The sequence below is a fragment of the Acinonyx jubatus genome, chromosome A1 (assembly GCF_027475565.1).
Source record: "Acinonyx jubatus isolate Ajub_Pintada_27869175 chromosome A1, VMU_Ajub_asm_v1.0, whole genome shotgun sequence".
Classification (NCBI taxonomy): domain Eukaryota; kingdom Metazoa; phylum Chordata; class Mammalia; order Carnivora; family Felidae; genus Acinonyx; species Acinonyx jubatus.
Genome location: NC_069380.1, coordinates 202255722 through 202269859, shown reverse-complemented (window position 1 = coordinate 202269859; position 14138 = coordinate 202255722). Strand labels below are relative to the sequence as shown.

Here is a 14138-nt window from a genome sequence, read left to right as displayed (position 1 = left end):
TCTCTAATAACCAGACCTCTTACTTCCTATTAAAACTTATCCTCAAAAAGCAAGTTTTATCTGGGTTTATGCAAACTCCCACCTAGCTCTGATCCTGGACATAAATGGTTCTAGATGCAGGAAGAAAGAAATGTAAAGATACCCTGAGACCAATTACAGAGTCTCAGGGTACAGAGTTAGCAGAACCAGGTGTGGGTTTGAGAAATAGAAATGGAAAATTGGAGCAGGGCCTAAGTAAGAGAAGCAGCTAGGGCAGTAAATAGACTGGGATCTCTGGTGAGGTAATACCCAGGCCTGTCTCTGAAACTCTGCCATGGTGAGAACACTGGTGAAGGTTTGTAGTCATTACATAATGACAGACGAAGATGGAAAGAAAAGATTGCGGGAGAGTGGAGGGTCCCTCTAAGTAATATGATCCCAGCCCTATTGGATAAAGGAGCTCTGTAAGATTTCCTGTGTTTAGTCTCTGTCATCTGAAAGTAGATTAGCCCTTTAAAGACCAATGGGACACTCCATTTCACTGGAAGTTTGTGACATCTCAGAGAAGGAAGAGCAATGAGGACAGGTGATGGGAACAACAAATTCTTAAAACAATCTCATAAAAGGTGGCCAGGAGGGGGCAGTCATCTTTTATCAAGAACACCGACTGAAAGTGCAAAGAGTGCTTATGCCACAAGGTCATAAAGCATGATGCAGGCTTTACCAAAATGCAACGTCTTTACACACAGTGGGCATTTAATGTATGTTTGCTAAATACATACTAGCTGCTATTTTTCCCCCTGATCTCATCAGAATTCTGTATAGACCTTCAACGTGGTGCCTTTCAGAAAACCAAAGAATGACTCTAAAGGGAAATGATTACAAACCCAGAAACCAGTTTTGCCTTACTGGTAAACAGTTTTCTTCTCCTCATAGTTTATTTTGGCAGAGGCTAGTGTCTCTCTCATGCAGACAGCTACTGTTTACAACTGTTGTTGTCATATTTTTCCTTCTTCATCTCCCGGTATATGGTCTCTCTGTTGTTAAATGCTGTCAGTTTACTAATGGAACTTCCTTTATAAGCTGCTCCATTTTTCTTTTTTCCATGGAATCAGTGTTATAATGATCTGTTTCATCTAAAAAGCATTGGCTATTCTGAGTCAGGCAGTTGTTCAATGGAAAGAAGAGTGATGGTAGACACAGGTTGAGGACCAACCTAATGATTTCATGCATTTGGCGGTAAGGCTTAATTAAGATCCCAGTTTCATTCTGTTGGGATTTGTCTATTACCTGCTGGAACTCAGACTTGAGTGAACACTGGGTGGATCTAAAAACAGTAAGCCCAGAAGTTTGCACTTCTCTCAACTATAACTGTTTATTTAGCTGGAGAAAATTTAGTGGGTGGTCCAGGCTTCATAACCAGTAAGAAGGGAGTTGGGCTGTAAAAGCTTTGGTAAGGAGGCCAGTAGGAATCCTTCCATGTCGTCTGTTTTACAGGCCTGTAAATGAGTTCATTAGGTACGTTGGTCTTGTGGGAGCCATTATTTCAGCTTTCTCTCCATCGAGTTGCTTAGTATAAATCTAAGAACTATGCCCACCAAAGGCTCTTCTGGACCCATGAAATGAGTAACAATAGTAAATGCTAATAGAAACAAAGGCTTCATTTGGCTTACTTTTGGAGCGAGTTACAGAGCATAACTGTGATATTATAGAGTAGATTTTTGTTATTATGTGTTCATGTGGGTCATTGTAACCTCTAATTGGTATTTGTTCCTGACTTTTGTCAACGTGCTCCCACATGGGACAGGCAAAAGGCTTGAAGTTGGGGTTAACATCACCAAGGTAACATAGGTTTTCCCCCTCATAAGAAAAACGAATAACAACTATTCAAGAATAGGGCACCACTGAGAGAATCCTAAAACAGAGGGTGCAGCTGAAGAACCACCTTGCACCACAGAGGCTAAGACAGATTGCAAGAGTAAAAGAAGCAGCTACACACTGACCACAAGGCCAGCACCAAAGGCAGAGGTCTCCCTTGAGCCTCCAGTTCCTACATTGGGAAGAGAACCCCAGGGGGACAGTTAGCAGCACCGCCAGCATTGTAGGTTTCTTTTCAGGAGCCCCCACTCTAATCTTGCACCATGGGGATTTCAGGGAATCTCAGCCACTGGGAATCTGACTATGATGGAGAAAATGAGAGGGACTTGCAACAAGCAGCACATGGATCTTGGCAGACCAGGTTCATGCCTGCTGTGTCCTCGTAGTAAACCCAGCCAGAAGATTTGCTCATCTGTAGAACCAAATCAGGGTATACTCGGACGAGAGAACTCCATGGAGTGCAAGTCTGCCTGATTTGGGTCCTCAAATGAGGAGTTTTGCTAGCCCTAAGCAAGGAGCTGAATCATAGTCCGACTCACCATGGGGAATGCCTTCTGGCCCCATCTGACCAGAAGGCCTGGTAACAACTCCTAAAAGCAGCGTGGCCTAGCAGCACTTGAGCTGAGAGGCGAGCAGGCAGAGTTGATCATCCCCAGAGCAAAGCCAGTACCAGGCATGGAACATTCCCAATGTATGCAGAGGCAGGGAGATGAATTCACAGCCAAGGCTGAGGGTAGCTCCCAGCTCCTCCCAATCAGAGAGCCTGTTTGGGAAACTGAGAGCAGTCTGGAGCAGCCCCTACTCTCATGCCCAGGCGTGAGAGCTGAGACAGCTCCACCTACCATGGAGAGTATCTTCCAGCCCCATCTGACCAGAAGGGCTGGAGATAACTACTGGAAGCTGTGCAGTCCAGTGACACTTGAACCAAGAGGTTGGCAGAGCTGGTACTTCGCAGAGCAAAGCCAGTGGCCCTGTTTGGTCAGGGAACTTGGGATGCAGGTTGGCTTGAGTAGGATAGCCACTAGCATTCTTTACCAACTCTAGAACTGCTTCTCCTGCTGTGCCCAGGCAGAGAAGCTAATTCATAGCCCCACCCATTGCTGAATACAGATTTCAGCCTGTTGAACCAGGGAACCAGACCCGGGCACATAGGAAGCTGTAGAGCCCATTCAGCAGCCCTACATATAGTGGCACTTGAACAGAGAGCACAACCCTTGGCTTTGTCTGTGGTCTCACCTGACCAGGAAATTGAATGCACAGTCTGGACTGATTTGGGTCCTCAAACAACAGGTTGTATAGGTCTGTCTTGATAGGGCAGGGAAGCTAATTCATAGCCCCAGCTACTACTGAATATAGTACCCAGTCCCAACCATCTAGTAAGCCTGACCTAAGAATCTAGGCAACTGTGGATCTCATCCTACAGCTTCACTTAGGTAGGAAACAAAGCCAGCAGTCCTATCCAACTGTTCTCAGCCAGTGGCAAACCACTCCTACCACCATCCCCATCCTCTGAGCTTGGCAATTGCCTTGCTCAAAAATAGATCGTAAAAGCAGGTGCCACTTGCCCAAGGACATTACCAGCAAGCACACACAGAAACCCAAAATGAGTGGACTGGTGAAAAACTGTCTCTGCCAAAGCAGAGACCTGTAAGGTCTGGGAGAGGAGCCTGATTACTCAAATGAGGAAACAGCAATGTAAGGAGTCAAGGATCATAAAAAGGTAAATATGACACTGCCAGAGGAAAATAATAAAGCTCCAATAATAGGACACTAATAAAATGGAGATCTATGAACTGTCAGACAAAGAATTAATAATAATTCTCTTAAAGAATTTTAATGAGCTACAAGAAAACACAGACAACTAAATAACATTGGGAAAACAATGCATGAACAAACAAGAAGTTTGACAAAAAGATAGCAGCCATCAAAAAAACAAATAGAAATCCTAGAGTTGAAAAATACAATAACTGAACTGAAGAATTTAGTACAGAGTTTCAAAAGTAGACTTGGCCATACAGAAGAATCAGTGACCTGGAGGATAGGACACTAGAAATTACCCAGTCAGAGAAGGAAAAAGAATGAAAGAGTAAAGAAAGCCTATGGGGATTATGGAACACAATGAAAAGGAATATTTGCATTATGGGAAATCCAGGAGAAGAGAAAGGGACAGAAAGTATATTTAAAGCAATAATGGCTGAAAACTTCTCAAACCTGGGGAGAGGAATGGTTATCCAGATCCATAAAGCCCAAAGAATTCCAAATAGATTGAACCCAAGTAGGACTATACCAAGACACATTATAATTAAATCATCAAAAGTCAAAGAATTTTAAGAGCAGCAAGAGAGAAGAGAGAAGTTCCAAACAAGGGAAACCCCATCAGACTACTGGCAGATTTCTCAGGCTAGGAGAGAATGGGATGACATATTCAGGATGTCGTAAGAAAATAACTGAAAATCAGGAATTCTATACCCAGTAGAGCTGTTTTTCAGAAATAAAGAAGGGATGAAGACTTTCCCAAACAAACAAAAGCTGAGGGTATTTATTACCACAAGACCTGCCCTAAAAGAAGTGTTAAAAGGAGTTCTTTGAAAATTAAAATAATGCTAATTAACATCATAAAAACATAAAAAGATAGAGTAAATCCTTCTGGTAATATGTTTTGTTCTACAATATGGTAATAGTGGGGCATAATTCACTTAAAACTCTAGTTTAAAAGTTAAAATCAAATGTAGTAAAAATAACTTATAGCTACAATATTCTGTTATAAAATTCATGTTACAATAAAATAACGTGGATTTTAAAAGCAAAACCTTAAAATGTGACCAGGAAGAGAAGTAAAATTATAAAGTTTATGCATTTTATTGAAACTGTTATCAGTTCAAAATAGGGTATTATAAATTTATGTAAGCCTAATGATAACCACAAAGGAAAGTCCTATGGTAGTTATATAATAGGACATGATAAAGAAGTCAAAGTGTACTGATAACAAAAGACATCAAAATACACAAAAACAGCATGATAAGAAACATGGAACAATGAATCTACAAACAACCAGAAAATAGCAAAATAGCAATGGTAAGTTCTTACCTATCAGTAATTACTTTAAACATAAATGAATTAAGGTTTCCAATTAGAAAACATAGAATTGTTGAATTGATTAAAACAACAACAACAAGATCTAACAATATGTTGGCTTCAAGAGACTCACTTTAGCTTTAGAGAAGACACACTCAGAAGACTGAGAGTGAAGGGATGGAAAAATACATTTTAAACAAATGGTAACCAAAAAAAATAAAATAAAATAAAAAAGGAAAAAGAAGAAAAAAACACAAAAAATAAAAAGCAGGGGTAGCTATCCATATATCAGACTTTAAATCAAAAATGTGAAAATGATACCAAAAAGGTCATAATGTAATGATAAAGAGGGCAACACATCAAGAAGATATAACAATTGTAAAGACTTATGCACCCAACATTAAGGCACCTAAATATGTAAAACAAAAACTAACAGAGCCAGAAGGAGTAATATAATAATAGTTGGGTATTTTAATTCCCCATTCTCGGCAGTAGATAGATCATCTAGACATAGAATCAATAAGGAAACAGATTTGAGCACCACTATAGACCAAATGGACCTAACAGACATATACAGAGCATTCAATCCAACAACAGCAGAATGCACATTCTTCTCAAGCACACATGGAACATTTTCTTGGATAGAACATTTGGTAGGCCACAAAACAACCTTAGCCAATTCAAGAAGATTGAAATCATACTGAGTATCTCCTGTGAGCACAATGACATGAAATTAGAAATCAATAATGAGAGGAAAACTGAAAAATTCATGAACACATGGAAATTAAACAGCAGTCTGCTCCACAATCAGTGGACCAAAGAAGAAATTAAAGGAGAAATAAAATAGCTTCTTGATATAAATGAAAATACAAACACGGCCTACCACAGTGTAGGATGCAGCAAAACAGTTCTAAGAGGAAGGTTCATAGCAATAAATGCCTAGATTAAGAAGCAAGAAAGATCCCAAATAAACTACCTAACTCTATGCCCTAAGGAACTAGAAAAGAGAAGAGCAACCAAGCCCAAAATTAGCAGAAGAAAGGAAATAATAAAGATTAGAGCAGAAATAGAAGAAAACCAGTAGAAAAGATTAATCCAACTAAGAGTCGGTTCTTTGAAAAGATAAACAAAATTGACAAACCCCTAGATAGACTATCCAAGAAAAAAAGAAAAAGAACCCAAAACAATGAAATTATAAATGAGAAAAGAGACATTACATCTGACAATAAAACATTCGAAGGATTGTAGGAGGCTACTATGAATAACTGTATGTCAACAATAGAAGAATCTATTTCTTCTAGGACAACCTAGAAGAAATAGAAAGATTCTTAGGAACATACAACATACCAAGGCTGAGTCAGGAAGATATAGAAAATCTGAGGAGACCAATTACTAGTTAAGGAAATTGAATCAGTAATCAAAAATCTCTCAACAAATAAAAGCTCAGGACCAGATGACTTCATTGGCAATTTTACTAAAAATTCAAAGAAGAATTAACACCTGGGGCACCTGGGTGGCTCAGTCAGTTAAGCATCTGACTCTTGATTTTGGCTCAGGTCATGATCTCACAGTTCGTGAGATGGAGCCCTCCGCTGGGCTATGCAGTGACAACATGGAGCCTGCTTGGAATTCTCTCTCTCCTTCTCCAACCCCCCCCCCCCCGCCCCTCCTCTGCTCATGTTCTCTTTCTCTCTCTCAAAATAAATAAGTAAACTTTAAAAAAAGAATTAACACCAATCTTTCTCAAAGTCTTCAAAAAAGAGAGAGAGAGAGAGAGGACACTCCCAAACCTATTTTCAAGGCCAACATCCTGATACCGAACCCAGAAAAAGACACTACTGGAAAAGAAAACTACAGGCCATTATTTCTGATGAATATAGATGCAAAAATTCTCAATAAAATACTAGTAAACCAAATCAGCAGCAAAGCAAAAGGATTACTTACCATGATCAAGTGGAATTTATCCCTGAGATGCAAGAATGGTACAACATACACAAATAAATCAATGTCATACATCACATTAATAGGATGAAAGAAAAGAATCATATGATAATATCAATAGATGCAGAAAAAAAAACATTTCACAAAATTCGACATCCATTTGTGATAAAAATTCATAACAACTTAGGCATAGAAGGAATGTATCTCAACGTTATAAAGGCCATATAGGACAAGCCCACAACTAACATCATACTCAATGGTGAAAGGTTGAAAGCTTTTTCTTTAAAATCGGGAATAAGACAAGGTGTCCACTGTCACCACTCCTACTTAACATAGTACTAGAAGTCCTAGCTAGAGCAATTAGGTGGGGGGGGGGGGGGGCGGGGGGTGGGGAGGAAGAAGGAAAGAAGGAAGGAAGGAAGGAAGGAAGCAAGCAACGAAGGAAGGAAGGAAGGGAGGAAGCAAGGATCAGAATTGGAAAGGAAGAAGTAAAATTATCTCTGATTGAAGATGAAGGATTTTATATAGAGAAAATCTTAAAGATTAAATTAAACTGTTGGATCTAATCAATAAATTCAGTCCAGTTTCAGGACCCAAAATTAATATATAAAAATCAGTAGCATTTCTATACACTAACAATGAATTTTCTGAAAAAGAAATAAATCCCATTTATAATAGTATAAAAATAATAAAATACTTGGGGATAAATTTAACTAAGGAGGTAAAAGAACTCTACTCAGAAAACAAGACATTGATAAAAGAAATCAAAGAAGTACAAATAAATGGAAATATATCCTGTGTTCATAGACTGGAAAAATTAATATTATTAAAATGTCAATACTGCTAAAAGCCATCTATAGATGTAATGCAATCCCAAATAAGATTCCAATGTCATTTTCTTTACAAAACTAGAAAAAAAAACACTCTTAAAATTTATATGGAACCATGAAAGCCAAAGAAATCCTGAGAAAGGACAATAAAGCAGGAGGCATCACACTTCCTGATTTCAAGGTATGCTATAAAACTATAGTAATCAAAACAGTATGGTACTGGCATAAAAACAGACAAATAGACCAATGGAACAGAATTGAGAGCTCAGAAATAAACCCAAGCATATACGGTGAACTAATATTTGACAAGGAAGCTAAGAACACTCAATGGAGAAGATAACCTTTTCAATAAATGATGCTGGGATAATTGGATATTCACATGGAAAGGAATGAAATGGGACCCATATTAAAAAAAAAAGTTTTTAATGTTTATTCATTTTTTAGAGACAGAGAGAGACAGAGCATGAGCCAGGGAGGGGCAGAGATAGAGGGAGACACAGAATCCAAAGCAGACTCTAGGCTCTGAGCTGTCAGCATAGAGCCCAATGCGGGGCTTGAACCCATGAACCATGAGATCATGACCTGAGCCAAAGTTGCCCCGAAAATGGGACCCATATTTTAATGCCACTCACAAAAATTAACTCAAAATGGATTAACTTAAATGTAAGACTTGAAACCTCATGAAACTTTAGAAGAAAGCATAGGAATAAAGGCCTTCGACATGGGTCTTGGTAATGATTTTTTAGACATGAAACCTAAAACATAAGCAACAAAAGCAAAACTAAACAAATGGGACTACATCAAACTAAAAGCTTTTGCACAGCCAAAGAAACCCTCAGCAAAGTGAAATAACAACTTACAGAATGAGAAAAAATTATTTGCAAACCATATACCTGATAAGGGGTTAATATTCAAAATATATAAAATACTCCTATAAGTCAATAGCATAAACAAACAACCCAATTAAAAAATGAACAAAGAACCTGAATCCATAGAAGATGCACAAAGGCCAACAGGTACATGAAATGATGTTCAACATCACTAGTTGTTAGGAAAATGCAAATTAAACCACAATGCGATATCACCTCATGCCTGTTAGGATAGTCATTATCAAAAAAGAGATAACACATGCTGGCAGGGGTGCGGAGGAAGGGGAGGGCGGGGGCCCACTACACTGTAGGTGGGATTGTAAATTGGTGCAGCCAGTCTGGAAAACAGGATGGAGGTTTCTCAAAAAATTAAAAATAGAACTACCATATGATCCAGTAATTCCATTTCTGGGAATGTATCCAAAAGAAACAAAAATACTAATAGGAGAAGATATGTACACTGCCATGTTTACAGCAACATTATTTACAATAGCCAAGACCTAGAAGCTGTCTAAGTGTCCAGCAATGGATGAATGGATAAAGAAATTAGGATATGCAATAGAACATTATTCAGCCATTAAAAAAAAAAAAAATCCTACCATTTGGGACAATATGCTTGGAACTTGAAGGCATGATGCTAAGTGAAAGAAGTCAGAGAAGTCATACAGTATTTGTCCTGTATGTATGTATGATTTCACTTATATTTGGAATCTAAAACAAGCAAAAGAACAACACTCGTAGAAAGAAGAGGTGGGGGATAGGGGAGGGGGAAGGGGGAAGGTGGTAGAGGGTACAAACTTGCAGTTATAAAATAAATACGTACCACAGATGTAATGCACAACATAATGAATATAAACTAACACGACTGTTTGATCCACAGGAAAGTTATTAAGAGTGTAAATCCAAAAGTTCTCATCATAAGGGGAACATTTTTTTTAATTGTATCCATATGAGAAGATGGCTGTTAATGGAACCCCTTATGGTCATCATTTCACAGTATCTATAAACCAAGCCATCATGCTGTGTGCTTTAAGCTTATACAGTGTTGTACGTCAATTATTTCTCAATAAAACTGGAGGAAGAAAAGACCTGATTGCTGGTGCAATTGAGATGTAAAACCTTAATAAATTGTCCCCTTAATTACTTCCTTTAAAGCACTTCAGTGAATTTGTTAGATTTTTCTCAAGTGTAGCAGAGATTAACATTAATTTCTTACGTTTCACTGCTACTCTTAATGCCTAGAAACAGTCCATCTTTATCATAAAGACTGAAAGCCAAAAATTCTTTAAGAGGCAGTATGGTCCAGGAATTGAGGACTCTGAAATCAGATGGGCTACCTGGAATCCTGGTTCGGCTACTTCCCCACTGTGTGACCTTGGGCTTCAGGGTCCTCTCCGGCAACATACAATGTTTGTAGAGCTTCACAAAATGTAATGAGCTTCTAATAGTGTTTCACCCTGTTGCCTGGGAAGTAGGAGAGAAATGATAAGGGGAAAGGAGGCAAGGCTGAGGGGCGGGGGCAGTGAGAGAGTAAGCTAAAAAAGGTAAGGTAGAAGAAATCTCCAATATAAAATGGCTATTTTTTGTTTTGTGTTGTTTTCTAAGAAGAGACATATAGGTGTGTTCACGTAGCTTTGAAACACCTTAGCACTCATCAGCAAAAGGTGGAAACTCATGCTGAAGCAGAGTGACCTACATCCTAGCCATTTGCCTGGGCATCCCTTTGGTCAGATTGAGCCCTGTTGGAACAAAGGATCTCGTGGACAGGATTGGGGCAAACTTAATGGGGCTGTTTGCACTGGATTGCCAAAATGTGTAATTACTCAACGGCGCTTGCTAAGGAATCCATTCAGGGTTTTTGGCCCAGAAAGGATTACATTTACTATTTGGAGGCATCTTTTTCAGGCAACCTGTCCAGGCTTTTGTGACAGTTCTTAGTTTGACATGTAGCAGTTGAACCTACTGGTTAACTCATTAGACATCTATAATTTAGGAGCTTATCTTCTCAAAAGAAAAAAAAACCCTTAATCATGTCCTAGTTCTTTCTTCTAAGAATGACCATAACTGGGAGTTTAATATCAATGGACTAATTGGAGGGTTGAAAAAATATGTTTTGGAAAGACAGTGATAACTTAAGAATTGTCTTTAGATGAAGGTTTCCTTTTTAAAACCTGAACTGAGCTTTATCGAAACAATAACTGAACTTTGAAATAAGAGTGAACTGCCAGGTTAGAAGCTCCAGGAGGGCAGGGATGTGTCTGTGTTGTTTATGACTCTAACCTTTGGGCCTCGATTAGTACCCAGGTCATAGACACGCAATAAATGCCGAATGAATGAGTACAATATTTATAGTATTGTGGCTGTCCCTTCGAGTAATAATAAGCCAAAGGGGGATAGAAGATGTCTGTAAGCCAAAACTGAAGTCCTTATGCTTGAAATGTCATCACGTCTTTCTGGTCAGAAATTACTTCGTCTGTTCCAATTAAGAGAAAATTGTGATGTTAAGGAAACAAAGTGAGATGTTCTATTCATATTGTGTTTGACATCTGCATTAAGTTTGGAGTAAAAATTCCCCAACTCCTATTGTGTTGAAATTGTCAGATGTTTCTTAGTGGTATTGTTCGTTCCAATTTGAAGTGAAATTAGGTTGCTGCCATAGAGTAGACATATGTTTTACGTTATTAAAATGGCATGCCTTCTGGGCATCGCTGGGTACTCCAAAAGCTTGCAAGGTTTCTCTTGATGCTGTGCCCTATTGCTATTGCAGAGTCTGATAACCAGATTAGGCTTATTCCCTCCCTGATATTCTTTTGATCATTTCACAATACGTCAAGTTCATGCACACAACTAACTGGCTCAGTTCTCTAGTCTTCTCCGATTACATCTAGAAGTTTAGACATTAAAAAAAAATGGTGAAAATCCTTTCCCTTCGCCACCCTCCCCTCCCTTTCTTTCCCTAAAAATGTTTTTTTTTGATTTCATGAAACTAGTAATAATATTAATCATTAATTGTACTGATACTATTGTACTGATACTATTAGGGGATGTGTGTGCCGTTGTTTCGAACCAAGCCTGTAGACATAGAGCAAGTAGTCAAGAGAGATGACAACTGATGGTAGCTGAAGTTGCTTCTTAGAATAATTAAGTACTACACTGGCGATTATATTAATGCTGAAATTTCTTATTAAATGTATTTTGTGTGTGTGCATGTTGTTGCTTTTTTGTTCCCTTACAGTCTTCTTGGGATGTGAGAAACACATATGCTTAGGAAACAGAGCCTCCTTTTCTCCTGTTGGTATGGAAGACACATGCAGAAGGAACGAAGGGATGTGTTTTCTCTTGCCAGGGCTCTGTGAGAAATAACACTGGTAGAGAAAAAGACTCACAGAGAAGTAAAAGCTTATGACACTTTCTCCTGGAAGATTAACCTTACCTTCTTCAGTGTTTCCCCTGCCTCAGAGAGGCACATTTGGAATGACCAAAGCAGAGTGCCCAGCTTCTCTGCTCAGAGTTAGCCGGCCTTTCGATCTCCATCTTCCTCTTTCCAGTGTGAGTGGAACATTGCATGACCATTTCTGACTTCTCCTGCCATTAGCACACTCAGCCTAGATGAAAAATTCCTAGTTGAGGGGGGTGGGGAATTTTGGCATTCACAGAGAACCAAGTTGATATCTGATGTGTCCACTGGAGAAAAGGGAGAAAGAATTATTCTCTGGGACTCTGAAAATGTAAACACAAATAGAAAATTAAAGCTGAAGAATCCACTTGGAGTCAATAAAAAGTGTTAAACTCTCCATTTGTCATGTGACTTATTCTTGGCATTCAAGAAGCCAGAGGCTCTTGTGGTCTAATCTGGAAAGAGTCACTGACTCGCTGCGTCACCTTGGCCAATTGGTTGATCTCCTTGTGCCATAGTGCTCAGTCCAGCTGCTGGATGGGATGAAAAAGCAAGACCTCACTGAAACCAGATGCTGCCTCTCTGAAAAGCTTTCAGCAATAAATAATATCATATATACTTTGTTCCTGGCAGCAAGTACTGAACTGTTATAACCCCCTGTTTTCACTTGCTTCTAAATTTCTGGAAATTTCTCCTTTGGGCTTGAATTTTTCCATGCTTGTCCTCAGCCCAAAGCTTTTTGGAAAGTTTGACCAGAATTTCACTTAGCTATTTTTCCTGAATGATGGGAGAACAAGGGCACTGCATTGTTTTTTTGCTCATAAAATAAATTTCAATTTTTCCTGGTCTACCTCAGAAAAATAGCTGAGGTGCTATATTTAAAGCATTTAGTAAAGGAATCATGGTACAGTAAAGAATGCCCACAGAAGACAATTTTAGGTTGCTTGGTATATTCTGTCTTTAAACAAGACCACACACAATCAGGACACATAAAAAGTTTGAGTTTAATTTTAAAGGTGGCCAAAATGGAAGATTCCAAATATTTTCTCAGTAACCCATCCCTGGTTACCAGAGGCAACTTGAGCTACCATCAGTTGTCATCTTTCTTGACCACTTGCTCTATGTCTACAGGCCTGGTTCCTAAAAAGACTTCATGATTATGGCATTGAATTTTGAATAAACTTGACCATGTCTTTCAGGTAGCCTTCAAAGAACGCTTCTCTGATCATCATCCTTTCACAGCACTTATATTTACATACATGCGTGATATCTTCAGTATGTTTCCCTACCATACCAATAGCTCCATTAGGGCAGGACCATCTGTTTTACTCACCATTGTCTCTACAGCACTTAGCTTACTGCTGAACATACAGTAGAACCCATTGCTGATTGAATAAAATGGCCTTGGGTGCAGTTGTTCTTGCTGGAATTTGTTCATAGACTTGCCCACTCAGACATGCATGCATACATTCAACAAGCAACATTATCTACTTTGTGCCAAAGCATTACTGGGAATCCATCTGTACTATGTCAGATAGCACAGAAGTTCTTAAGGATTTATTACATATACAGCAAAACAAAAACAACTACATCATTTGGATACCATTACTGTACCTATAATTGGAATATTGGACTAAAAAAGCCAAAGCCAACCCCGGGGAATTTATCATTTATTCAACATCCCTATGTGCCTGGCACTGTATTCGGTACTTCAGAGAACAATCAGTAAGACTGTCTCTGACAGGAAGTCACTTACAGGTTAACAATGGCAAGAAGACAATACTAAAATAACTATTATACAAGGGAGAACATAATAAAGAGTCAAAAGCAAGAGAGAGATTACTGTACCACAAGATATCTTGTGATCTTATGCAAATCTCCTGACGAATCAAGAAAAGTGTTTCCTTTTTGGTCAGAGGTCCCAGGAAATAAGCAGTTATGGTTCCTTTCAAGGCCACATCCTACACTTCTCAGTCCTACTAGCCTTGCATGCTCTCTCTGTGCCTTCAACCATCAGAAACTGGTCAAATATATCAGTACTGGAAAACAAACTGGAATGAAGGTCAAGCTCTTGACATGAAGGTTCTTAGGGTTGTTGTTGTGTCCAGAAGACCCTAAGACCTCTTCATGTTTTACAGGCATGGGTGTGTTTTTGTCTGTAGGTTTCCT

General features: G+C 38.9%; 1 protein-coding gene across 8 annotated transcripts in view; it reads left to right on the top strand.

Moving 5' to 3' along the window:
- The window catches only part of GHR (growth hormone receptor), a 269418-nt gene that overhangs the window by 81410 nt on the left and 173870 nt on the right, over positions 1-14138 (top strand). The window lies entirely within an intron of this gene.